A 27,195-nucleotide genomic window follows, 5' to 3' on the forward strand; every position below is an offset into this window, starting at 1 on the left:
TGACCCCCTGTATGAAGTCGCCTTGTAGTGGAAGTTGGGCTCACGCAAGTGGATTATATTCAGCGCTACAAATCTCACAATTATAAGTATGGTAGATATAGCAGTAATGCAAATTAAATAAATCCATATACCATGTTTGCGTATATATTAGTTTCCGCATTATACTGCTGTAATTTTGTGTTTTTTTGCTATATTTGGGGACACTGTGGCTTTCACTGTATTTGGAAACACTAAAGTTGTGGCTAAATTTGGGGATATGGTGGCTATCACTGTATTCGAGGACGTCACACCTGCATTTGCAATTTAATTGTTCTGTAACAGGAGCTTCAGTCGCCCCTAAAGCCCAGACCCAAACTCCAGTCACTTACATAACTTAGACAAGAAGCCTCAATGACACATATCTGCCATCAACTACTTTACCCACTGATTATTTACTAGGGGTTTAACAAAAATATTGCATTAACCTCTTAATGACCAGCCTATTTTAGACCTTAATGACCAAGCCATTTTTTACGTTTTTTCCATTGTCACATTGGAAGAGCTATGACTTTTTTATTTTTGCGTCGACATAGCTGTATAAGGTCTTGTTTTTTGCGGGACAAGTTGTATTTTTTAATAGCACCATTTTGGGGGACATATTATTTATTGATTAACTTTTATTAACTTTTTTTTGGGGGGGAATAGGAAAAAAACATAAATTTCACCGCTCTTTTTTGCGTCCTAAATCTACGCCTTTTACCTGTGGTATAAATAACACAATAACTTTATTCAGCGGGTTGTTACGATTGCAAAGATACCAAATATGTATAGATTTTGTATGTTTTAGTACTTTTACACAGTAAAGACGCCTTTTTAAAAAACAATATTTTTGCTTTTGTGTCTCCATATTTGAAGAGCCGTAACTTTTTTCTTTTTTCGCCCATGCAGTTGTATGAGGGCTTTTTTTTTGCAGGACGACTTGTAGTTTTTATCGGTACCATTTTGGAATAGGTGGGACTTTTTGATTAGTTTTTATCACATTCCCAAATTCCCAGAAAACAGGAATTTTTCCATTGTTTTTTATTTTCTTTTTTACGGCATTCACTGTGCAGCTAAAATAATGTAATAGATTTATAGTCTGGGTCGTTACAGTCGCAGCAATACCAAATATGTGTAACTTTTTTGCTCAATTTAGTTTTTTTTAATAGTAAAGCAGTTTGTAAGGGGAAAAAATGGGTTTTTCAATTTTTATTTCACATTTTTTTTATTAACTTTATTAACCCGTTAGTGACCGCCAATACGCCTTTTAACGGCGGCCACTAACGGGCTTTATTCTGATACATACGCCTTTTCACGGCACTGCATCAGAATAAAATTGCGGCGCCGTGAAAGGAGATAGCTCCCTGCTCTCAGCTACCGGAGGTAGCTGAGGGCTTGGAGCACACTCTGGGGACCGTTGTTTGCGGTCCCCAAACCGGCGATCGCCGGTATTCAACGAATACCAGCGACCGCCATTACAATTAGTGCAGCGGTGGAAAATCGACATTTTTATCTCCTCTCACCATGAATGTTTGGTGAGAGGAAATAAAAAACTAACCTGAAGGGCCTCCGATGCCCGCGATCGTGCCCCCCTTCTCTTCTCCTCCCGCAGCTGCCGGGAAGAGAAAAAAAATGGCGCCCGTGCATGCACACACAATCTAATTAAGATTGCGGCGCCGTGCAGACCGATAGCTCCCTGCCCTCAGCTACCAGAGGTAGCTGAGGGCTTGGAGCACAGTCTGGGGACCGTTGTTTGCGGTCCCCAAACCGGCGATTGCCGGTATTCAACGAATACCGGCGATCGCCGTTACAATTAATGCAGCATTGTAAATCTAACTTTTTATCTCCTCTCACCATGAATGTTTGGTGAGAGGAGATAAAAAACTACTTGTTAGGCCTCCGATCGTGCCCCCCCCTCCCCCCAACCGCCGGGAAAAAAAAATAAAATGGCGCACGCATGCGCTGTCAGTTGAAAGGCAGCTATTCTGCCTGTAAATGGAAACTGATCAGGGACCGTTATAATTGGTCCCTGATCAGATGGTCACTGTGATATACCTATCACAGTGACCATAGTCCCATATTTTCAAAATACAGCACAAGATTTGTGCTCTTTCCCTCCCTCCTCTTACTGTAGTTGATCTGTGAGAGGAGAGAGAGAAATACTATACAAATCTTGTGCGGTATTATACTGTAAAATACACCACATACTTACTCGCCAGTGTTCCGATATTATCCGAATATTGTCCGTAATTTACCCCACATTACCCGTAATCACCCAAGATTACCGTAATCACCCCAGATTACCCATAATTACCCCAGATTACCCGTAATTAACCCAGATTACCCGTAATTACCCCAGATTACCAGTAATCACCCCAGATTACACGTAATCACCCCCGTTTTTTTGTTTGTCTTCTGAAAAAAAAATAAAAAAAATAATTAGTGTGGTGAACATGAACCGCAGGAGCCGCAGAATGTTCTTTGCAGAACAGGCATACGCCATGCTATGCTCTAGCGGTTCCGGCAGTGATACGGCACTGCGTCAGAAGCAGAACTTGGCTCAGAAAGCGACACAAGTTCTGCTTCTGCCACTGGACCCCCCAGCCCTATGGTGGTGGACGCAGCGGTCAGCGGTGAAGCGTCAAGAGATGGGCCTAGTACTGCAGTCCCTTCCGCAATTTGGGATCCTGCAATTGCTTTCTCCCCCCAAGTTTTGCCATTTACAGCGACTCCAGGCATCAACGCAGATGTCTCAAATTTTAGTCCCTATAATTTTTTTCATTTGTTTATAGGCGATCAGGTCCTGGAACTAATCGTCCAGCAGACGAATTTATACGCCAGGCAATTTGGCACCCAAAATCTCAGGTCTTGCTATGCCAGAGGATGGATCCCCACAACAGTTTCTGAAATAATTTTTTTTTGGGGAATTACCCTAAACATGGGGATAGTAAAAAAAACCTCTATCCGCTCCTATTGGGCTACCAGCGCTATCCATAGCACGCCTGTATTTGCAGCCGTTATGGCCCGAACGCGCTATGAGACTCTAATGCGTTTCATGCATTTTTCTGACAATACACAAATCCCCCCAAGAAGTGACCCAGCCTATGATCGCCTCAACAAACTGAGACCCCTAATCTCACTCCTAAGTGACTCATTTTTCAATTTATACACCCCAGGCCAAAAACTAGCGGTAGATGAGTCCCTTATGTCCTTCAAGGGCTGTCTATCATTTCGACAATACATCCCCTCCAAAAGAGCCCGATACGGAGTGAAACTCTATAAGGTGTGCGAGAGCACAATGGGCTACACCTGTGGCTTTTTCATTTATGAGGGCAGGGACCGCCACCTTAATCCCCCAGGATACCCAGAGGATATTGGCATTAGTTGGAAAATTGTCTGGGAACTCATGGTGCCATTCCTACAAAAAGGGTACCATGTGTACACCGACAATTACTACACCAGTGTCCCCCTGTATAAGTCCCTCCATGCTGCGAATACAGGGGCCTGTGGGACGGTACGAAAAAATAGAGTCGGCTTCCCTCAACGACTGGTGTCCAGGCGACTAGTAAGGGGTGCGTCACTCTCATTTGCAAGTGACCAGTTGCTCGCTGTCAAATGGAGTGACAAAAAGGACGTGTACATGCTCTCCACTGTGCACGAGGACACCACAGTGGCAGTAAGAGAGAGGGGCGCTACCTCTGATAAGAGGAAACCGGTTTGCGTGGTGGACTATAACAAGTTCATGGGGGGAGTTGGTCTATCTGACCAGGTCCTACAACCGTACCTGGTCAAGCGCAAAACTAGGGCCTGGTATAAAAAGGTAGCGATCAACCTTATCCAGATGGCCACTTACAACAGCTATGTGCTGTACAAGACCCAGGGAACGCTCAGTTTCCTCCAGTATCAGGAGAAAATTATAGAGCACCTCCTGTTTGACTCCCCCGCACCTAGAGACTCCTTAGAGTCAGAGGATGTCAAAAGGCTCACTGAGCGCCACTTCCTTCACCCCGTCCCTGCCTCTGTGAACCAAAGATACCCCCAAAAGAGATGCCGGGTGTGCAGTAAACACGGAAGGAGGAGCGATTCCCGGTTTTACTGCCCCATGTGCCCTTCAAATCCAGGCCTGTGCAACTACCCCTGTTTTGAGACCTACCACACCGTTTCTAATTATTAATTTTATCTATAATTTAGGGAAAACCAAAAATGGTGGGGTGGGGGGGGGGATTCTTTTTAGGGAGTCAATTTCATTTATGCATATTTTTTTGTTTAGTTTCTGGGCTTTCCAAGGGAGGGAGGGATTCTCATGGGGAGGTTTATTTATTTCAGACTGTAAAACTAAATTTCCCCTTTATGATTTTTTTTATACATTTCTTGGACAATTAAATCCAGGACTTGATCACTCACAAATGAATACAGTTTATTGTGCAGGAGCCCACATCTGTCTATTCAGAACAAGGACCCCACAAGTGTTCTTGAAATAAAAAATAAATGTGGGCATTGCATTTATTAGTAGATAAATCCAACACCTGCGGCCCGTGCCGCCCCTGAGTTAGTGGAAGTCGTGCATTTTAGCAATGGTTACAAGAATAAATTGGGGATGTATTTCCTTTTTCTTATGACTATGTCCTGCCACATACAGCTGTTACATTCCTAATTCTGTACCGTGATACAGGCATGATATTTTTTTTTTGGAGGATCTCTAATAATTGAGCTGTTCCTTATCAATACACCATGGGCTTTGTTACGGTTCTTCTGGAAATACTGACATAATTTTGGGGATTAGTGATCCTTTAGGGTATGTGCACACACACTAATTACGTCCGTAATTGACGGACGTATTTCGGCCGCAAGTAGTGGACCGAACACAGTGCAGGGAGCCGGGCTCCTAGCATCATACTTATGTACGATGCTAGGAGTCCCTGCCTCTCCGTGGAACTACTGTCCTGTACTGAAAACATGATTACAGTACGGGACAGTTGTCCTGCAGAGAGGCAGGGACTCCTAGCACCGTATATAACTATGATGCTAGGAGCCCGGCTCCCTGCACTGAGTTCGGTCCGGTACTTGCGGCCGAAATACGTCCGTCAATTACGGACGTAATTAGTGTGTGTGCACATACCCTTACTGTTCCTATAGATGGTTTGGGACACTGCCCCTCTATATATTCTGTAGGTGATTGGTTGTTTTGTGCACATAGTGGTTCCTACCTTGCCGGGCAGGGGCCTGTTATGGTGTACCGCGTCACTTGGCACATTCGTCCCTCATAAGGATTGATGGAGCTAAAGAGACGTTGTACAACCAGTCACTGAAAAAAAAAATCCTTGTCATGACAGCCCTGCAGGTGTTCTTCTATCTAGTGAACAAACTCGAGTTTGCAACATAGTTGGATACATTTTCCTCCATTTGTTTGAAGATATTGCCCGTCACTCCAGTACAGTTTATTTTTTCTTCTCTGACTGATTTTATATTAGGACAGAATTCTGTCCACAATGACATCATAATGGCACCAACTGCTTCTTCAGCAAGACATAGTCATAAGTACAGGCAAATACGTCTATAGCGACATGTATCCGTTATGAATACACGGCTTCACTTCTATTCTGTGCCGCACAAATATATTAATGTGGCATATTTCTAACAAAATAACCTTCTACCACGTCTCCTCTATTTCATGTGGAAACGTAATAAGAGTTTGAAGAAAACATTATATACCCATAGTGTCTGAAATGATACCCATTATTTCCTCGTTTGAAAAATGTTTGGTCCGCATGCTCACTACACCACTAGATGAATACCTTTAGGGGTTTAGTTTTTAAAATGGGGTCATTTCTGCGTGTTTTTTTGTTTTGTTCAGGCAGCTCAATGCCTCTAAATGCATGATATGGGGCCGAGAATTTATTCAATTGTGCCCTGAAAGCCAAAGGGTGCTCCCTCTTTTTTGGCCCAGCCACACGTCTAATAAGCAGATTGGGGCAACAATGAGAGTATTTTTGAAAACAGGAGAAACCGGGTGATAGATTTTGGGGTGTGTTTCTTCATTTTCATGTTCGCTTTACAAAGAAATCGGTCTTCAAAGTGATACTTTTATGAAAAAAGTGAAGTTTAATTTTTTTTCACCTGCTATGCATTAAATTTAGCAAAAAACTGTGGGGTCAAAATACTCACTATACCCCTAGATAAATACCTTAAGGGGTCTAGTTTTCTAAATGGGGTCGTTTATGGGGAGTTTCTATCGTTCTTGCAGCTCAAAACCTCTCCAAATGCACATTGGGGCCTAAAACATTTTCAAGCAAAATAGGAGTCCTGAAAGCCTCCGGGTGTTCCCTTCCTTTGGGGCCCTGCTGTGTGTCCAGGCAATGCATTAGGGTCACAATGGGGGCATTTTTGGAAACAGGGTGATAGATTTTGGGGTATGTTTCTTCATTCTTATGGTCGCTTTACACAGAAATCGGTCTTCAAAGTGATATTTTTATGGAAAAAGGGATTTTTTATTTTTTTTCACCTGCTATTCATTAAATTTAGCAAAAAACTGTGGGGTCAAAATACTCAGTACACCCCTAGATAAATACCTTAAGGGGTCTAGTTTTCTAAATGGGGACGTTTATGGGGAGTTTCTATCGTTCTGGTAGCTCAAAACCTCTCCAAATATACAGTGGGGCCTAAAACATTTTCAAGCAAAATATGAGTCCTGAAAGCCTCCGGGTGCTCCCTTCCTTTCAAGCCCTGCTGTGTGTCCAGGCAATGCATTAGAGTCACAATGGGGGCATTTTTGAAAACAGGAGAAACAGGGTGATAGATTTTGGGGTGTGTTTCTTCATTCTTATGGTCGCTTTACACAGAAATCGGTCTTCAAAGTGATATTTTTATGGAAAAAGGGATTTTTTATTTTTTTTCACCTGCTATTCATTAAATTTAGCAAAAAACTGTGGGGTCAAAATACTCAGTACACCCCTAGATAAATACCTTAAGGGGTCTAGTTTTCTAAATGGGGACGTTTATGGGGAGTTTCTATCGTTCTGGTAGCTCAAAACCTCTCCAAATATACAGTGGGGCCTAAAACATTTTCAAGCAAAATATGAGACCTGAAAGTCTCCGGGTGTTCCCTTCCTTTCGGGCCCTGCCGTGTGTCCAGGCAATGCATTAGAGTCACAATGGGGGCATTTTTGAAAACAGGAGAAACAGGGTGATAGATTTTTGGGTGTGTTTCTTCATTCTCATGGTCGCTTTACAAAGAAATCGGTCTTCAAAGTTATACTTTTATGAAAAAAGTGAGATTATATTTTTTTACGCCTGCTTTGCATGAATTCTTACAAAAAAACTGTGGGGTCAAAATACTTACAACACCCCTTAATAAATATATTAAGGGGTGTAGTTTGCAAAATGGGGTCACTTGTGGGGGTTTCCACCATTCTGACACCTATGAGCCTCTGAAAACCTGGCTTGGTGCAGGAAAACCAAATGTACTTCAAAATGTATAAAATTATTACTAAACTTGCAAGTCTTCTAAATTGCTCCAAAAAAAATTTTTTTTTTCAAAAGTGCTGCCAAAATAGAGTAAAGAGATGGAAATATATATTTAATAAAAAAAATTGTACTTTATGTATGTACATATGTGACATATTGCCGTTAAAAATAGGGAAAAATTATAATTTTTACAAAATTTCTTCATTTTTTCTATTTTTTTATTAAATTCCGTAAATCGTATCAGTCTACTTTTACCACTAAAATAAAGTACAACATGTGACGAAAAAACAATGTCAGAATTACTTGGATATTCAAAACTTTCGCTGAGTTATTCTCTGATAAAGTCACACATACCAGATTTAACAAATCTGCCTTGGTCATTAAGGCCCAAACAGGCCCGGTCATTAAGGGGTTAATCTTTCTTTTTTTATTTTTACTAGTCCCACTAGGGGACTTTAATATGATGTGATCCTCCGATCGCTTTTATATTACACTGCAATACTTTTGTATTGCAGTCTATTAATGCCTGTCTGTTTAAAACGCCGGGTGCCGGTGGGATGAGAGGGAGCTCCCTCCCTCTCTCCAAAACCGCTCTGATGCGGCGCCCGCTATTGAGCACCGAATCTGAAGGGCTAAACGGGTGAGATCGATACTAATATCGATCTCACCCGTTCGAGCCGGGATTCCTCCAGCCCTCAGCTACATCTGGTAGCTGAGAGCAGGGAGATTTAACGGCTCCCTGCTCTGTTTATTTATTCTGATGCAGTGCCGTGAAAAGGCGTATGCATCAGAATAAAGCCCATTCGTGGCCGCCCTGAAAAGGCGAATTGGCAGTCACTAATGGGTTAAGCTTTTAGGAAATACAGCCATTTATTTACATCATCCCTCCATTTTTACATTTAAAAAACAAATTGGATAAATTACCAAAAGTTTTTTAAAGCTCTTTTTATTGAAAATTCAGTAGACAATAAGAAAGATACATTACAGCAGAAATGTCACAACAGATTGTATGAATTACTTTGTACGTATGTACTACAATAAATTGTGTACATTAAACATTTTCTCTCCCTGTTTTTGGTACAGAAAAATGTTTCCTACAATAGTAAGACATCATGTGGGTCATAATATCAATATACAGTATATGCACATGGTACAGATTAAGGAAAAATAAACCAAGGGAATCCGATTTCCTCATCACATTTCAGAGTTACATCGGATGCGCAGACATTGAAGTCCTAAGTCAGTTCTCAGAGTAAAGTGTGAGTGTGGATGAAAAGCTTGTATCCCAAAGTATGGTAAATTTTTGGGGACACCACCTATTCTTGTATACCAAGCGCTCATATGGGATTATTGTATGAATCATATTTTGCCACTGTCTAACAGAGAGTGATCGCCTTGCCATCCACCACATAGCAATGGTTTTCCAGACCAAGAGGAGGGCCTCCTGTGAAAGTGATTATTTGTAGTAGGACCAGGCTTCAAGAAGACAAACATCTGGAGTCATAGGAACTGGCTTCTGGGAAATATCAGTCAGTAAGGATACAATTACCTGCCAAAAGTGTGAAATATTGGGGCGTTGCCATATAAGGTGCCAAAAGTCGGCGTTGACTGCCATACATCTATGACAATTGGTAGATGGACTACAACCCCTTCTAAGCAGTGGCATTGGTGTGAGATAGCAATAATTTCTTATTGTTAACAGCAGGAGATACTAGTAAGGGATACTCCAGTGCATCCAACCAATCCGCATCTTTTAAAGTGGTATTCTCATCTAATAAAAACTAGGTGAAAAGCTTTGATATTAACCTTAAAGAGGCTCTGTCACCAGTTTATAAGTGCCCTATCTCCCACCTAATCTGATAGTCGCTGAGATCCCGCTGTGCTGTCACTTACTCCCACATTAACTTTACCGGACCTACGGGACAATGACCAGACATCGCCTCCAGCCAGGAGAAGATGTCTTTTCATTCTCCCGACAATCCGGTAAAGTTAATGTGGGAGTGACAGCACTGCGTGATCTCGCGAGATCACGCTGTGCTGTGAGTACAACTGAACATGAATGAAGAGAAGTGTATGACTCTTTTAAAAACAAAAAAACAAAAACTGATGTTATCTACAATACAGCAACTATCAGATTAGGTAGGAGATAGGGCACATATAAACTGGTGACAGAGTCTCTTTAAGGTTAATATCAAAGCTTTTCACCTAATTTTTTTGGAAGTGTGACCTGGGATATTTTCTTGTCAATAAGATGAGTATTTGGTGTAAAAATAAAACCAGATGATCCCTGCATATAGAGTCAAACTACCATCACAATAGATATAAGGATTATTGTTAATACTTGGCTGTAAGTCACTGACTGTCAGAAGTCTAAACACATGGACATCACTAAATGATGAGTTTCCTTCCTTGTGATGCTTTGCCGGGCCTTTACTGAAGCCGCCCTCAGTTCGGTTTTCAAAATTGGGACAATGTGTCTATCACGATATCGGGGGAAACTGTGCCTGTCAATATATTTGGGGGACACAGTGATTAACACAATATCTGGGGGCGCTTTGACTGTTAGTATATTTTGAACAATGTGGCTGTCACTATATCTGTGGACACTGTGGCTGTCATTGTATTTTAAGACACTGTGCCTGTCACTGCATTTGATGACACATTGGCTGTCATTAGATTTAGGCACACTGTGGCTGTCACTGTAATTGGATATCTAATATAGTTTATAACCCCCGCCCCTCCCTGTTGGTATCTCTAACACTGAAAGAAAGGAGGGGAGAGCAGATAATGTCAGTCCCGAGCGAGCAGTGAGCTGTCAGATCTATGACAAAAGCAGCAGCACAGCCAGCTATGTATAGGAATTGCACAGACTCTAGAGCAAAAAAATGGTAGAACATTTTTAATAAAGACTATTTAGAAAGTTGTTTAATTTTACAATTTAACTAACGCCCACCCATGAACCTTACATCCAATAAATGCATTTCTTTATTGATTTGTAAATGTCTTCTTTCCTGTAGACTTCTGCTGATGCCTCTCCTGAATGTCGATGATGAGCGGACATCCCTCACATAGTGTCAGTAAATTTCTCCAGTGCGATCAGAAGGGAGGACATTATCACAAACCCATCACACAGACCACCATATGTCACTTTCATACAAGAAATGACTCAGACAACGTAAGGAGTGTTAAACTATGTGAATTTTATTGTTGTGTGTATGTGTGTGTGTTGTGATTGTGTGTTACCTCCCATCACTCACAAAGAGCGTAGAGCGACACTCAGGACAGGCAAAACCCCCAGTGGAGGAAACCTGCAGGGAAACCATGGCCGCTGTACTGTCCTTCCTCTGGCATACTAAGAGAGGTTAACGCTACATAACGTATGTGCGCGTGTACAGTATACATGTGTATCTGTGGATTCCCCCATACAAGGAATAGAGCCAGAAAATCTAAAAAGTGACTGTGTTACTATGTACAGTGTGTCAGTGAGTATGATTGTGTATAGTTCTATATGTGTGTGTGTGTGTAAGTATTAGTGTGTATGTATTTATTATGTGATTCTGTGTGCGTGCATGCATGTGTTATACATTACCTGCTCCTCATGTTTGGTCATCCATCATGGTCTTCATCTCTCTTGTGGATCAGGCAGCAGAACCTCCTGGGTAGGAATAGAGGTACAAGAGAAATTGTTCATCAACATGTGGATTAGAAGATCCATTACTGAATTTTACTTCGCACTTTTGTGATCATTTTTTCTTACCTACTTCTTTATAACACCAACACTTTACTTACCAGCGTTACTGTTAGTCAGGGACCTCAATCGGTGTCTCCGGGTCCACTGCTGTGTCTATCCGGCTAATGATGTTTCCTTCCACTTTCCACATGCACGGATGCAAAATGATGTTTCTACAACGGGCACAGGACAGCGCGCTCTTCCATGGGCCTCGGGTGTAAAACTCCTCTTTATTTCTCCTTGACGCACGTATAGCCCAGCTGTGATGGATTTGCCTGTTTCTCATCCATGCCCAGTGGAAAGGGTCTTGTGCCATGATCTAAAATGGAATAGTAAATGAGGTAAAATTGGCTTCTCATCACAGACTCTTAATGAAAGACGGCACTGTTTTCTATTACTGACCAGATCACATGTGGTCCGGGCCACCCACGCTCTAAAGTCCATCCGGCGGAGCAACTGGTCGCGTTGGTGATGCAGCTCTTCTGTCTTCACTTCCCAGTCACTTCCTAAGGCCCACGCGTAGATCTCGTCTCTGAAGTCCTCGTCCTCCTCAAACTGGTTCGCTAGAAATCTTAAAAAAAGTAATAATTTATTAATGACACATGGAAGAGCAGTGCACTGTATACGTCTATATCTCAATGTAAAGGAAACTTGTGTTACTATAAATGATAGCGATGGTGTCCAAGGATGTTAGAATGACCCCTCCCCCCAAAGTCAGAAGGCTACATAGTGTAATCTATAGGTTTGATATTTTGTCTTTTGGATATTAAAATGTTAAAATATTTTTATTTTACTGCTAAAACATGACCATAATTGTTTTGTAACCTATAAGGGATAAAGCTAATGTAAAGCACACAGGGCCGCAATCAGGAATTTCTGGGCCCCATACAGCCAAAGATATTGTGTCCCCTCTTCATTACCGTGGGTGGGTAACGGAAAGTGGGGCGCTCACGTTTGTATGTTATATGCAGTAACTGATTTTGTTCAAGTTATAGAGAACGAAACCATGAAGCAGTCAGTGACCAGTTGATACCCTGGATTTTATTGAATTCAGCCAAAACATGTGGCACACAATGGGATACGTCGCCTGGGGAACGGCCCTGGGGAAACTCCTGAAGTCACTGTCCATAAATGAACAGAGACGTCAGGGGCTTTACCTGGGCCAAAGTCCATGGGCAGACTGCTTGTGATGCTCTGCCTGGGGACTCCGGCATTGGGAAGCCCCTGACATTGCAGCTTTTTCACCACAAAAATTGCAACATCTGCTATTTGTTGCGGGTTTTACCTCCCCATTAAATCCAATTGGGAAAACTCGCAACAGAAAAGCAGCGATTCCAAAGCATAGATTGACATGCTGCGGATTAAAAAAACGCACCGCAGGTCAATTTATGAACTGTTTTTCTGTATATTTTTAGTCACCGTGTGGATGAGATTTGTTCAATTCTGATCTACTCTGCTGCTACTGTATTACGCTACGGATTTTCCAAAATGAAATACATTGTGGAAAATCCGTAGTGTTTATGCTACGTGTGAATTTACCTTTACAGATTTTGCTAAGCATTCGCAGCAAATTAACCCTTTGCATTGTAAAGGGTGAAGTGCGTGCCAATTTTGCAACATAATAGGCATGCTGCTGATTTAACAATCAGCAGAATGCCCTAAAGCCCATGCAGATTTTTTTCTGCTGCATGTGAATGCGGATTTGAAAACCCCATTCACATAAATTGTATTGTAATTTGTAGTGGATTTTCAGTGTGCAACAGCACCAAAAATAGGAGACATAGGCATTCATATAACGCTCGTTGCCGATAATTGCCCCGTGTAAACAGGGCAGCGAACACAAGATGAACGATCATCTGCTGGTCGTATCGTTTTAAAAAAGTGAAATATTATCGTTGTCGGCAGCACATCTCCCTGTGTAAATGATAATAACGTATGGGGACGAGGGATCCGTGTAACGACCACTCGTCTCCATCCATAGCTCCGTGTGACAGGAGCAAACGGGCCTTAATTAATGATGTCTCGTTGAAAAGCGCTGGCTGCACCTTCCGATTATCTGCCGGTAAAACGGCCTTTAGGGTCTATTCACACAGTGCACTCAAATTAATTTTTTTGCAAAATCTCAGCAAAAACTTGATTTAACTGCACTGTGAAAATATAGCCTAAAAGCACAGTTTTTTTCATGCTTTGTTCCATTATTTTTTTAATGTAATTTTTGTAATTGCGGCACAAATAAGACAATTTTTAAATTTCTGGTGGGCGGCTCTCTCCACACGGAGCTGCTTTCATGCTTCTCATGCAGCAGCTTCCCCTACTGTCCTCTCGGGGTCCCAGTGTTACAGTTACTTCCAAGGAAGGAACGGAAGGGTCCGTTCCTTTCTCCAAGTAACTAACGCTGGGGCCCTGATGGAAATGTTTACAGTTACTAAGAAGCGGGCAGACCCCTTTTTTTCAGCATTGTAGCCCCTGACTGCCGTACCAGCTGTACTGCCCTGATGGTGACCCTGAGAGCACATGATCCACAACTACTTGAGAGTATTCCTTCAAACATGTGATACGTGAATATACTCACAGGGATGCAAAGAAATTCTCTCTGTATTCCTCGGTACGCAGTCCGGCTCTCTTAAAATACACGAGGACCATGGCCAGCAGATACTAGTGGAAGAAGACAAGAAGTTAGAATTTGGAGATAGAGAAATGGTCTCTTCTTATGTCTTATCTTTATGTGGTGATTCTATTTATATGTTTATTAATATCGGTCCATAATCCTAACACATAAATCACAGGATTATCCTCATTGTTCTGAATCTAATATTATTATCTTACCAAGGACGTAGATGTAAAGTAGAATATCTCTTAATGCCACATAAACCCTTTTATTCAAATCTGATCTTTCTTGTCAGTCATGTCTATATCTGGCTGATTGTCTATTTGTTTTGTCATTATAAAATTACCTTGTCCGAAATCCTCAAACAGATGTCCTTGGCCAAAAACAGCTGGATGTGCTCATCATCTACGAAAAAAGTTTATTTCAAATTCTTTAAATCCAAAATAGTTTATATACAAAGAATTAAAGGTTAAGTAAACGCTTAACCCCTTAATGACCGCCGATTAGCCTTTTCACGGCGGTCATTAGTGGGCTTTATTCTGATGCAATAGCCGTTTCACGGCGCTGCATCAGGATAAATAAACATATCAAGGAGCCGTTAAATCTCCCTGCTCTCAGCTGCCAGATGTAGCTGAGAGCTGGGGCAACCCTGCTCGAATGTGTGAGATCGATATTAGTATCGATCTCACCCGTTTAACCCCTCAGATGCGGCACTAAATAGCGTGCGCCGCGTCCGAATGGTTTTGGTCTGAGTGGTTTTGGAGAGAGGGAGCTCCCTCTCATCTCACCGGCACCCGGCGATAAGATCGCCGAGTGTCTGTGTCTCTAATGGCAGCCGGGGGCCTAATAAAGGCCCCCAGGTCTGCCTGTAGTGAATACCTGCTAGGTAATGCCAGAGACATTTCCTAGCAGATGCCTGTCCGTTTTAAACAGACAGGCAGTAATACACTGCAATACAAAAGTAGTTGTCCCCTAGTGGGACAAGTAAAAAACAAAAGTTGAATAAAGTTAATTAAAAAAAAATTTGTTTTTTTTAATATTAAAAACACACTTTTTCCCCTTACAAAATGCTTTACTATTAAAAAAACCAAAATGAATCAAAAAAGTTACACATATTTAGTATCGCCGCGTCCGTAACGACCCCGACTATAAAGCTATTACGTTGTTTAACTCGCACGGTGAACGTCGTAAAAAATTAAATTAAAAACAATGGACAAATTGCTGTTTTCTGTGAATCCTGACTTAAAAACATGATAAAAAGTGATCAAAAAGTCACATCTACTCCAGAATGGTACCAATAAAAACTACAAGTTGTCCCGCAAAAAACAAGCCCTCATACAACTGCATCGGCGGAACAATAAAAAAGTTATGGCTCTTCAAATATGGAGACACAAAAACAAATAATTAAAAAAAAAAAGTGTTTTTACTGTGTAAGTAGTAAAACATACAAAATCTATACAAATTTGGTATCGTTGCAATCGTAACAACCCGCTGAATAAAGTTATTTGTAATTTATACCACACGGTAAACGGCGTAGATTTAGGACGCAAAAAAGATGGGCAAAATATTAGGTTTTCTTCTACCACCCCCCCAAAAAAAAGTTAATAAAAGTTAATCAATAAATTATATGTACCCCAAATGGTGCTATTAAAAAATACAACTTGTCCCGTAAAAAAAACAAGACCTTATACAGCTATGTCGACGCAAAAATAAAAAGGTTATAGTTCTTCGAATGTGACGACGGAAAATGTAAAATATTCCTTGGTCATTAGGGCCCAGAATGCAAGCAGGGAGAAGGGATAAACAACGGCCCCTTTGTTGTTTACCCACGCATAGCACCATATATATGGTTGTGGCTATATCTGGTACTGCAGATCAGTCCCATTCACTTTATTGGGACTGAGCAGCAGTGAAATGCAGTACCAGGCACAGCCACAACTATATGTATGGCGCTGTTCTTGATTAAACAGTAAAGGATTCATTATGGTATGTTCACACGCTTAACAAAAAACGTATCAAAATACGGAGCTGTTTTGAAGGGAAAACAGCCCCTGATTTTCAGATGTTTTTTGAGCAACTCGCGTTTTTAGCAGCGTTTTCGCAGCATTTTTTACGGCCGTTTTTGGAGCTATTTTCATTGGAGTCTATGAGAAAACGCTCCAATAACGTCCCAAGAAGTGTCCTGCACTTCCTTTGACGAGGCTGTAATTTTAAGAGCCGTCTTTTGACAGTGACGCGTAAAATGACAGGTCGTCGGCACAGTACATCGTAAAGCCCATTGAAAGTAATGGGCAGATGTTTGCCGACGTATTGGAGGCTTTTTTTCAGACATAATTCAAGGCGTAAAACGCCTCCATTACGTCTGAAAATAGGTCGTGTGAACCCAGCCTAACACTCGCTGGAACACTGCAGCTCCTTTACTTTGCTTACTATAGGGGTGCCAGGAGCCAGACCCCCACTGATAAAATATTGATGGCTTATGTTTAGAATAAGTTGTCATATGTTTGTACATGAGAATAAATGTAAATCACACTTAGTGTGATCAAATTCCCCCTCCCCTCCTATCGGACAATTCATCAAAATAATAAAATAAAAATGTACTCACCTCAACGCTCCACTTCGCTTCTCCCCACTGGCTCATCTTAGGCTCTCCCTGCAGGCCACAGCTCATACAAGGCACTGGCGCAGAGCGTTGTATGTGACGCAGCACTGAGGTAGTGGAGTGCTGCATCACATATATGGCCCTGTATGTTGTATGAGCCGCAGCATGCTGAGAGGGCATAGGGAGAGGAGGAACGGTGAGCATATATAGATTTGTTATCTTATGTCCGATCCTGGGAGAAAAGGGATAGGGCTGCGGTCACGTTCACACACCCTGTGAGTGCAATTGTTACGCCACGATTGTGGTGAACGGCCAGCTGAAAGATGCGGCAAAATTATTATCAGAAATTAGCTTCTTATTAAATGTGTCGCATCCTAATCCAGCGAACTGTTTACTAAGACCGGGGTATGAAACGTCAGTCCTAATAAATCCCCCTCGTTGTGTCTTGTCAGAATCATTGGAAGGTGCAGTGACTCTTACCGAGGAGATTGTAGAAAGCAGTCCGTTCTTCTGGCTGCAGGGTATGCTCCTTCCTCCTCTTCCGGCACTCGTCTATCATGTAGGTCAGCGATCTGTGATACAAGAAATAGTTATTACAGTCAGCAGTCCAATGTAAAAATATAAAATCTTTATTTTCATGATCGAAAAGGTCCATTTTGTAAAACATTTGGGGTACAGAATTACATAAGAGTACAGAAAGTATAAATGCAGCGTACATATAAAGAACTGAGGTGAAAGCCAATATTCCCACGCAGGAGAGTAGTCTACATGACTCCAGGCCCCCTACGAAGAGGACGGATTCAACAGCCGCATAAGAGTACAGAGAACGAAGAGAAAGTTACAAAAAAAAAAAAGAAATAGAGGAGGGTGAGGAGCAGATTAAAGTGAGTGGGGTGTCCCATCATGACATCCCTCAAAGTAAAGAGCGCTACTCAGGCTGCCACGCAGTACTCAGCTCTCGTATAATGTCTTTATAGGAGTCAGAAGCCTGAAAAGCAATCCAAGGAGTCCATGTTTGGCGAAGAAATAGATATTACAGTCAGCAGTCCAATGTAAAAATATAAAATACAGACAATTATGTGTTAATATGTTTATAATGAATTAAAAATGAAATGAATAAATGACAGGGAAATCTTAGTAAAATCCATGTTTAAGAACATTTCCTCGTGGTATGTCTCTGGGGATAGTGCTGTCACCTCTCAGAGCATTAGTTAAAGGGAAGGTGTCACAAATTTTTTTTTTTTATATGTTATTGCTTTTAGTATGTCATTAAAATACATTTTATTTATTTGTGTGTTTGTGTTTCTTTTTTCTTTCTTCTACTTCTCTGGGGGCTGCCATTTTTTTTTCCATCTCTGTATGTATCGATTAACGACACATACAGAGATGGAATACGGCACATACATCCCCATTGAGAATGCGAACGGGAGCCGTTCCATTCAATATAGTGTACGCCGTCTGTGTGGAAACGGCGGAAGCGCCGCTCCCACACAGAACAAAAGGTAGGTCTTCGGCAGAGCGACATCCGGCGCCATTTTCATGTGGACCGGAAGCCGCGGCCGGACAGTAAGACGACTACTTACGGTCGTGGCTTCAGTCCATATGTTCAGAAGCAAGGACTAGGAGCGGAGGCAGTGGCGGCGACAGCAACGGCGGCGGCAGGAGCAGGTAAGTTATGTTTGTGTATGTTCGTTTTATATTGTGTGATTACCACTGTATCTAATCCTCCTACATTGTGCATTCGCTCAAAAAATGGCGGCGATTTGAACATTCAACCCCCTCCTTTCTCCTTGTTTGAGGACACTGGAAAGAGTGTGATTTCTCCAATTTTGCAGCATAAGGCAATGAGGTTGCTTTACCACATGCCAATGCTGAAATTTTGGGAATTGCTCCCTCTAGTTACCAGCACATGGAAATGCTATAAATTAGAATCTAATTTATAATATTTCCAGACTTGTGAAAAAATGAAAAAAATTAGAACAATGTGTAATCATTTATATACTAACTGTTTAATTAAAAAAAAATAATAAATTCTAGCGACACATTCCCTTTAAGCTTTGTATGACCTTGGTAGAAGCACGCGTCACCCTTATAGGGCGTTTATTCTCATGGGTGAAGAGGTTAACCCCTTAAGGACGCAGCCTAGTTTTGGCCTTAAGGCTCAGAGCCCATTTTTCAAATCTGACATATTTCACTTTATGTGGTAATAACGTCGGAATGCTTAAACCTACCCAAGCGATTCTGAGATTGTTTTCTCGTGACACATTGGGCTTCATGTTCGTGGTAAAATTTGGTCGATATATTCAGTGTTTATTGGTGAAAAATTTCAAAATGTAGAGAAAATTTTGAAAAAATTGCATTTTTCAGAATTTAAATGCATCTGCTTGTAAAACAGACGGTTATACCACCCAAAATAGTTACTAGTTCACATTTCCCATATGTCTACTTTAGATTGGCATCGTTTTTTGAACATTTTTTTATTTTTCTTGGACGTTACAAGGCTTAGAACATAAACAGCAATTTCTCATATTTTTAAGAAAATTTCAAAAGCCTTTTTTTTAAGGTACCTCTTGAGTTCTGAAGTGGCTTTGTGGGGCCTATGTATTAGAAACCCTGATAAAACACCCCATTTTAAAAACTAGACCCCTCAAAGTATTCAAAACAGCAGTTAGAAAGTTTTTTAACCCTTCAGGCATTTCACAGGAATTAAAGCAAAGTGGAGGTGAAATTTGCAAATTTCATTTTTCTTGCTGAATTTCAATTTTATTCATTTTTTTTTCTGTAACACAGAAGGTTTTACCAGAGAAACACTACTAAATATGTATTGTCCAGATTCTGCAGTTTTTAGAAATGTCCCACATGTGGCCCTACTGCGCTCGTGGACTAAAACACAAGCCCTAGAAGCAAAGAAGCACCTAGTGCATTTTGAGTCCTCTTTTTTATTAGAATATATTTTAGGCAGCATGCCAGGTTTGAAGAGGTGTTGAGGTGTCAAAACAGTAGGAATCCCCCAATAGTGACCCCATTTTGGAAACTACACCCCTCAAGGAATTCATTTAGGGTTGTTGTTACCATTTTGACCGCACAGTTTTTTCACAGCACGTATTTGAATTGGGCTCTGAAATGAAAAAAATTTCATTTTTTCAAAAAAAATGTCATTTGTGATCAAAATTTCTTATTTTCACAAGGAACAAAATACCCCATTTTGTTGCCCAATTTGTCCTTAGTGTGGCAATACCCCATTTGTGGTGATAAACTGCCGTTTGGGCCCATGGGAGGGCTCAGAAGGAAAGGAGCGCTATATGTTTGTTGGAGTCCAGATTTTGTTGGATTGGTTTTCGGGTGCCATGTCGCATTTGCAGAGCCTCAGAGGTATCAAAGCAATGGAAACCCACCAAAAGTGACCCCATTTTGGAAACTACACCCCTCAAGGAATTCATTTATGGTTGTTGTTAGCATTTTGACCACACAGTTTTTTCACAGCACCTATTTCAATTGGGCTGTGACATTAAAAAAATGACATTTTTTCCAATAAGATGTAATTTTTTACCAAAATTTCTTATTTTCACAGGGAACAAAATACTCAATTTTGTTGCCCAATTTCTCCTGAGTGCATCAATACCCCATTTGTGGCAATAAACTGCCGTTTGGGCCCATGGGAGGCCTCAGAAGGGAAGGAGCGCTGTGTGTTCTTTGGAGTACAGATTTTGCTGGTTTGGTTTTCGGGTGCCATGTCGCATTTGCAGAGCCCCAGAGGTATCAAAGCAATGGAAACCCACCAGAAGTGACCCCATTTTGGAAACTACACCCCTCAAGGAATTCATTTATGGGTAATGTGACCATTTAGACTCCATAGTTTCTTCACAGAACTAATTTGAATTGGGCTGGGAATTAAAAAAATATATATTTTTTCCAATAATATGTCATTTTAGCTCAAAAATTCTTATTTTCACAAGAAATAAAATACTCCATTCTGTTGCCCAATTTGTCCTGAGTGCGGCAATACCCCATTTGTGGTGATAAACTGCCGTTTGGGCCCATGGGAGGGCTCAGAAGGAAAGGAGCGCTGTGTGTTCTTTGGAGTCCAGATTTTGCTGGATTGGTTTTCGGGTGCCATGTCGCATTTGCAGAGCCCCAGAGGTATCAAAGCAATAGAAACCAACCACAAATGACCCCATTTTGGAAACTACACCCCTCAAGGACTTCATTTATGGGTGTTGTGACCATTTTGACCCCATAGTTTTTTCACAGAACTTATTTGAATTGGGCTGGGAATGAAAACAAAATTATTTTTTTCAAATAATATGTAGTTTTGGCTGAAAATTTCTTATTTTCACAAGAAACAAAATACCCCATTCTGTTGCGCAATTTGTTCTGAGGGCCGCAATACCCCATTTGTTGTGATAAACTGCCGTTTGGGCCCATGGGAGGGCTCAGAAGGAAAGGACCACCATTTGGCCTACTGGGGATTTTCTAGTGCGAAGTCATGTATGCAGAAGCCCCTGAGGTACCAGTACAGTTGAAACCCGCAAGAAGTGACCCCGTTTTAAAAACTACACCCTTAAGGCATTCATCTAGATGTGTAGTGAGCATTTTGACCGGAGACCTACACCCCATAAACTGTAATGTGGGTTCTCCCGGATATGGCAATACCCTACATGTGGCTGTTATCAGCTGCCTGGACACACAGCAGGGCCCAGAGGGGAAAGACGAGGGGGGATAAGCTGTGTGGAGTGCATCAGGGTAAGTAAAATTGGGGTAAATTATAAACCAAGGGATGTATGATAAATTTTAAAACACTTTCATACAGAGCTCTGGTTATTCGGGACACGTGTCACATTGATATATTGTGTCCTCCCTTACCCCCTCTTATAGCAGACTTTGCACCTCTTTTGACTTTTTCCCTTCTTGCCAGTTTGGGGAACTTCTCCTGGAAAGTGTTGCCCTGGTACGATGCGTGTGGGCTCGCTTCCAGAAGTACTGGGTGCCCCCCCTTCTTGGTCCCTAAAGATTAGGTTCTTGATAATCACCTCTTGAAATTCCAGGAAAGTTCCCGTCTGGCCTGCACATCGACGTAGCATGTACGCATTGTACAATGCCATCTGTATGATGTGCCCGGCCAGCTTCTTATACCACACCGCATGGCGCTGTAGGGCTTCAGGATTTGATCTGACAAGTCCATCCCTCCCATGTACCTATTGTAGTCTAGGATGCAGTCTGGTTTGGGGGTGGCCTTTCCTTCATATATCCTAAACCTGTAGGTATACCCTGATGCACTCTCACAGCTTATACATCTTCACGCCATACCTTGCCCTCTTACCCGGCAGGTACTGGCGGAATTGAACCCTCCCTTTAAAATGTACCAGGGACTCATCAATAGAAATACACTTCTCAGGGGTGTATGCTGGGGAAAACCGGGCACTGGAACGGTCTAATAGGGGTCTCCGTTTATACAAACGGTCAAAACTGGGGTCATCTCGGGGTGGGCACGGCTCATTATCAGTATAATGTAAGAAGCGAAGTATTGCCTCATTTATTTATTTTTTTAGGTTGCAGTTCAGTTCTGAAGTTGCTTTGAGGGGCCCATATATTAGAAACCCCTATCAAACACCCCATTTTAGAAACTAGACCCCTCAAAGTATCCACAACAGCATTTAGAAAGTTTATGAACCCTTTAGGTGTTTCACGGGAATTTAGAGCAAAGTAGAGGTGAAATTTACATTTTTTTTTTGTCAGAAAATCCTCTTTATACCATTTTTTTTATAACACAAAAGGATTTATCAGAGAAACGCAAATTAATACGTATTGCCCAGATTCTGCCATTTTGAGAAATATCCCACATGTGGCCCTAGTGCGGTAATGGACTGAAGCGCCGGCCTCCGAAGCAAAGGAGCACCTAGTGGATTTTGAAGCATCTTTTTTATTAGGCACCATGTCCGGTTTGAAGAGGTCTTGTGGTGCCAAAACATTGGGAACCCCCCAAAAGTGACCCCAATTTGGAAACTAGACCCCTTGAGGAATCCATTGTAGTTTTCTTGGGGTGCATGCGGCTTTTTGATCAGTTTTTATTCTATTTTTAGGTGGCATGGTGACTAAAAAACAGCAATTGTACGATTGTTTTTTTTTTCGTTTTTTTTTACAGCGTTCACCGTGCGCTATAAATGACATATTCACTTTATTCTGCGGGGCGATACGATTACGGCGATACCAGATGTTTATAGTTTTTTTTTATGTCTTATGGCGTTTGCACAATAAAATACGTTTTGTAAACAATCATTCACTTTTTGTGTTGCCTTATTCTAAGAGCCAGAACGTTTTTATTTTTCAATCAATAAAGCCGTGCGAGGACTTCTTTTTTGCGTAACGAACTGTAGTTTCGATCAGTACCATTTTTCGGTACATGCGACTTTTTGATCTCTTTTTATTCCATTTTTTGGGAGGTGAAGTGACCAAAGAATTGTGATTGTGGTTCGGTTTATTATTATTTTCTTTTACGGCGTTCACCGTGCGGGATAAATAACGAAATAATTTTGTAGTTCAGGCCGTTACGGACGCGGCGATACCAATTATGTATAGTTTATTTGTTTTTTTATATATTTTTATTAATAATAAAGGACTGATAAGGGAAAAAGGGGGATTTTTACTTTTAATACTTTTAAATCTTTTATTTTCTTATTTTTACACAACTTTTTTTAACTTTTTTTTTACTTTATTACTTTGTCCCACTAGGGGACTTGAGGGCAGGAGGCTCTGATCGCTATTCTAATACACTGCACTACATGCGTAGTGCAGTGTATTAGAACTGTCAGCTACTCACTGACAGCAAGCATAGTGGGTCCTGACGTTGTCAGGACCCACTAGGCTTCCGTCTATGGCATAGCCGGACGCCATTGTTTGGTGTCCGGTTGCCATAGTCACCATCGCCGGCCGCTATCGCGTAGCAGGCCGGCGATGGCAGCTTAACCCCTAAAAAGCCGCGATCTCTATAGAACGCGGCTTTTAAGGGGTTAATCAGCGGGGACACAGCGATCGGTCCCCGCTGTAGGAGCTGTGACAGCTGCTGAACAAGACAGCAGCGTCACAGCTCCTGTATGTGTCGGGAGGACGGCCGAAACGGCCGTTACTCCCGAGACGTACTATTACGGCATGGAGCGCGAACGATACAGCTGCCATGACGTAATAGTACGTCAAGGAGCGGGAAGGGGTTAATAAGAAGCTGATGGATTAGATTTGTAATGGTTTGTAACACTAAGTATGGATTTGGTATGTAGTGACTGCAGTGATATAAAATCTTGTACTGACGTCTCCTCCACATGAAGAGTGACCATCTCTCTCTTCCTCTTCCTCGCCATCTCTTCTCCTCTTCCTGGGAAACTTAAATAGAAGAGAATATTACCATGAATATTTGGGAATGTGACTGACTGTGCGCATACCTGTACCATGTACAGGCTAGGGTGGATTATACATAAACCATACAAGTAATTTGAACGACACACAACTAAACTTTTAAACGTGGGTTGACACGAGGGTCGGCCACAGCTTTATTTATTATTTAAGTATTTTCAAAATAAAGTTTTCTTATTATACCCGTATGCCAGCCCGCCTAAGGAAGGGCATGTAGGTCAATTCTTTTAATAACAAATTACCGCCTGCTGTGACATGAGTTTCCAAACGAATCAAATGCCTCATGACCATAAAAACGACAATTCCTTTTACAAACTTGGAGTTGCTAAACAACATGACAATTGTACGGAGTATAATTCCGTATAAAATACACATAGTGCTTCAGAGACAAATATATATATATATATATATATATATATATATATACATTTATTTTACTTTTGTCTCTTATTTAAAACATATTGTATAATTAATTATTTTTATATTTTTTTTAATTTATTTTTTATGACTTTTTGTCAATATATACTTTTCTTTTCTGTTTTTTTTTTTTAAAGAATAGGGAGGGAGGGTGGGACAAGTAACGGCCAAAAGAGGAAGATGTCTGCCCGCCCCCAAAGTAGGGAAGGATGGGCAAGACCGCTCCCAAATCTATCCAAAAAACGTTCAGTGGGGCGGGTGCAGTGGCGTAACTACCGCCGTAGCAGCCGTAGCGGCTGCCACGGGCCCCCACCATGGCCGGAGGCTCCGCTAGCAGCCGCTATGGCTGCTACAGCGGGACGCCATTGAACACGACTACGGCAGAGAAGGGAGGTATCTCGCCGCTCTGCCATTAAGCAAAAGACATGTATCCCCTATCCACAGGATAGGGGATACGTGTGTGATTGCTGGCATTGATAGGGAGAACGGGGGACTGAAAGTCCCCTGAAGTTCTGCATCACAAACCTTGGACTTCCGGGGTCTGTGTCGGCAGCTCCGTAGAAATGAATGGAGCGCCGGTCGCGCTTGTGCGCATGCGTGACCAGCGCTCCTTTCATTTTAATTGAGCTGCGCAGAAGCCGGAAGTCAGAGGTTAGTCATGGAGAACTTCAAGGGACTTTCAGTCCCCCGTTCTCCTTATCAGTGCCAGCGATCACACATGTATCCCCTATCCTGTGGATAGGGGATACATGTATTTTGTAGGACACACTGTAGGTCGCATTTTTTTGGGAGGGGGGACGCTGTATGGCGTTCCCGACAGGGGGGGGGCTGTATGGTATTCCCTATAGGGGGGCTGTATGGCGTTCACCTAAGGGGGTGCTGTATGGCGTTCTCTACAGTGGGGGCTGTATGGCGTTCCCTACAAGGGGGGCCGTATGGCGTTCCCTACAGGGGGCTGTATGGCGTTCCCTACAGGGGGGGCTGTATGGCGTTCACTACAGGGAGTACTGTATGGCGTTAGCACCATACAGCCCCCTCTGTAGATAACGCTATACAGCCCCCTCTGTAGAGAGCGCCATACACCCCCCTGTAGAGAACGCCATACAGCCCACCCTGTAGAGAACGCCATACAGCCCTCCCTGTAGAGAACGCCATACAGCCCCCACTGTAGAGAACGCCATACAGCCCCCCTGTAGATAACGCCATACAGCCCCGTCTGTAGATAACTCCATACAGCCCCCTCTGTAGATAACGCAATACAGCCCCCACTGTAGGTAACGCCATACACCCCCTCTGTAGATAACGCCATATAGCCCCGCTGTAGGTAGCGCCATACACCCACTCTGTAGATAATGCCATACAGCCCCCCCTGTAGGTAACGCCATACACCCCTACTGTAGATAACGCCATACAGCCTCCCCTGTAGGTAATGCCATAGAGCCCCCTGTAGAGAACGCCATACAGCCCCCCTGTAGGTAACGCCATACAGCCCCCTCTGTAGATAACTCCATACAGAGTCCCCCTTGTAGATAACGCCATACAGTCCCCCCTGTAGGTATCACCATACAGCCTCCTCTGTAGATAACGCCATACAGAGTCCCCCCTGTAGATAACGCCATACAGCCCCCTCTGTAGATAACGCCATACAGCCCCTTCAGTAGATAACGCCATACAGAGTCCCCCCTGTAGATAACGCCATACAGCCCCCTCTGTAGAGATCTACAAAGGGGGCTGTATGGCATTATCTACAGGGGGGACTCTGTATGGCGTTATCTACAGTGGGGGCTGTATGGCGTTATCTACAGAGGGGCTGTATGGCGTTATCTACAGGGGGGGCTGTATGGCGTTATCTACAGGGGGACTGTATGGCGCTATCTACAGAGGGGGCTGTATGGCGCTATCTACAGAGGGGGCTGTATGGAGTTATATACAGAGGGGGCTGTATGGCGCAATCTACAGAGGGGGCTGTATGGCGTTATCTACAGGGGGGGCTGTAAAAAAGGCACAATCTACAAGGGGGGGTTGTGTGACACCCAGGGGAGGCGGGGGCCCCAGTCAAAAGTTTGCTATGGGGCCCAGTCTTTCCTAGTTGCGCCCCTGGGTGTGTGCCCTCTATCCCTATAGGACCTATGGCCCACCTAAATTTATCTTGGACAGACCCACCCCTAACAGGATATATCCCTCCTTTAACCCCTTCCGTGCCACACAGTCATGGGCCCAATGGCTAATAAGCCTGAGGGCCTCCAGTTTCCTGAAGAAGATGTTACAAAAACGTATATTAATATAAACATGTAATATGTGCGCTGGACTGACATTATAACTGGGGCGTAGCTATAGAGGGTGCAGAGGTAGCAGTCACACCGAGGATCTACTGTCATAGGGGGCCCAAAATCCACTCTTCCATAAGAAGACACCAGTATTATAAATGACACATGGTATAGAAAGGGCCCTGTTACAGATTTTACATTAGAGACCAGGAATATATTTATATATTATAGTAAAAACACAATAAGCACCCCTCTAACATTATCCATATCCCCGGACCCAATTTACACACATTATAGATTAAAGAAAATTTGAAATTTTGGTTGAAAATAAAAAAAGAAGAATCACAGGACAGCTGCACTGAGGTATAAAATGTATATACTATGAATATTAAAGGGATTTACTCATAATTGAGTGTTATGGCATATTACTAGGATATGACATAACATTCTGATCAGTGGGGTCTGATCTCCGGGACCCCTGCGATCCTGAGACAGCATTGTGTAATCAATTAATCAGACTATGTTGTAGTTCCCTGCACACCGGGGGGGGGGGGGGGATTGCCACTACGAAGGGTAAAAGTGAAGAAATGGGGTGATGGTCCTGGCAGACTGATCAGAATATGGTGGAAAATCCTATTGATATCATTTTCTAGAATGGAAACCTCTCTAAATACAGAATAATAAT

Source organism: Rhinoderma darwinii, chromosome 4, assembly GCF_050947455.1.
Source record: "Rhinoderma darwinii isolate aRhiDar2 chromosome 4, aRhiDar2.hap1, whole genome shotgun sequence".
Classification (NCBI taxonomy): domain Eukaryota; kingdom Metazoa; phylum Chordata; class Amphibia; order Anura; family Rhinodermatidae; genus Rhinoderma; species Rhinoderma darwinii.